Raw genomic sequence first — 2,036 nt, forward strand, 5'->3', positions numbered from 1 at the left:
ATATTTATTAATAAATGTGTCCTTTCATATTGCATTCCATATAGAAAATTTAAGATTACTTTTTTCTAGGTTCTTGTTTTTGTTTTTTGGTCCAGTCGTGGGCCTGAACTCTGGGCCTGGATGCTGTCCCTCAGCTCTTCAGCTCAAGGCTAGCACTCTACCACTTGAGCCACAGCGCCACTTCAGGCTTTTTTTTGCTTATGTTGTGCTGAGGAATCGAACACAGGGCCTCAAACATGCAAGGCAAGCTCTCTACCACTGAGCCACCTTCCCAGTCCCTTTTTCTAGGTTCTTATAGTAGTATGTTTCTTTGGGATAAAATGACAATGTTAACTAATTTCAAAAGTTTTGTAAAGGTTATTCTATGTAAAGGCCTTTCCAAGGTGAAGATTTAATACGCTGATGTCAAACTAATGTTTAATTCTAACACTTGCATATATTGTTACGCTTGTAACTTTGCAATCAACTTCTTAATAACTGTTTTTCATTTCTGCAACTGAAGAACGAAAAATATGGAATACTTCACATATTTCCATATTATCCTTGTGCAAGTGTCATGTTAATCTCTGTATTGTTGTAATTTGGGTATACGTACTACTGAAGCAGGTAGTATCCTCTAAATTTAAGTAATTAATGATGCAATCTTTATACAGGCTTATATCATTGGGTGCCTATTTGTAGCAAGGAAACCTTATTGTTCCTAACAATACTATTGATCTTATTTCCCTAAAATAATGTGTATAGTGGAAAAAAATTATATTGTTCAGTCAATTGCTCACATTTGTGTTTTTTTGTCAATGACAATTTTAAGGCTTTTTCATTTTAGATTTGATCATACTTTGAAGCACTTATAGCTAGGTCCTAAGGTGATGGCTTTTTCAAGTACTTATTTATGTAACTGAGTTAGCTTTGTGGAGCTAATAGTTTCAAAGTAAGCCTTGCTTAAGAGCTACTTCTAAACTTCTCCAGCTTAAATTTTCCCAAATGAGGTCTTACTGGCACAAATGTCTACCTGACCCTTTATCCTTCTTCCATGTAGGAACAGACGAACCAGAATATCCTACCCTGACAGCATAGATTGTCTTACTGGAACAAAACTAATCTTAGTTACAAGGGATCATAGAGAGATGAACATTTCGAACAGAACTGTTCAGACTAGAAGGTATTTTATCAAAATTTAAGTGTTTATTATACCTACCATTTCAAAAGTAGGTTAACGCCAAGGTGAAAAAATTCTTCATATGCATGATTTCCTGATGTCTGGCCTGTCTACCGTCCAACCAGGCAGGAACTTACACTACTGACTTTCTATCACCAAATATTTCCATAGCTCCAGGAGAAGTCCATGTTTCTCCTCATTATTAGGCCTTAAATTGGTAATGTTTTAATCACAGTGTTTCCTCTTGCCTCTACAAATGCTAAAGCTTTAGGTCTAACTCTACCTAACACTGAGGTACAGATAATGCAATAATACTTTAAAACAGAGTTGTCTTTGATACCCTAACCACAACAGAACAATGCAAAACATGTGCCCTTTTTATTATATTATATATAGTTAGATATTTTATATTTATATGTGCTGATTTCATATTTCACACAGTGAACCTTAGTAAAATAAATTGATAATTTGACAAATAAATTGATAATTATTTATTCCAATAAAGAGAATTGGAATATAAATAATTAGGTTTAGAATACATACTAGAATATAAAAAGTATCAATGTAATGTCTTCACTATAAACTTGTGATACCTTCTAAGTGTTCTTGTTCTTCTGAATTCACATGGTAAAAAAAAATGTTGTTTTCCTCTAAACTATAAAGGATTTTACTCTGCTGCTCTGTTTATTGTTTTAACTCGCTGGTTCCAAACTGTTTTTCTCCATATTTCTGAAGCATAACTATTGATTATACGCAAATTTTTCTGATATCATGTATGCAAGATATTTATCTTCTGCAAAATGTATGGGTTCTAGGATCCCATGTCCCAGTTACCCACATCATCAGATAACAGGGTCAAGACTTCTCTACTAGGCCC

The 2,036-nt window shown here is 33.9% G+C and overlaps 1 non-coding gene across 1 annotated transcript; it reads right to left on the minus strand.

Annotated features, from left to right (window-relative positions):
- Positions 1-506: 506 nt before the first annotated feature.
- LOC122127648 lies at positions 507-613 on the minus strand. The gene has a single exon (XR_006151236.1). It is a non-coding gene; the product is annotated as a U6 spliceosomal RNA (small nuclear RNA).
- Between the last annotated feature and the right edge of the window lie 1,423 nt (positions 614-2,036).

The sequence above is a fragment of the Dipodomys spectabilis genome, unplaced genomic scaffold, assembly GCF_019054845.1.
Source record: "Dipodomys spectabilis isolate Male_0828 unplaced genomic scaffold, ASM1905484v1 ptg000306l, whole genome shotgun sequence".
In the NCBI taxonomy this organism is placed as follows: domain Eukaryota; kingdom Metazoa; phylum Chordata; class Mammalia; order Rodentia; family Heteromyidae; genus Dipodomys; species Dipodomys spectabilis.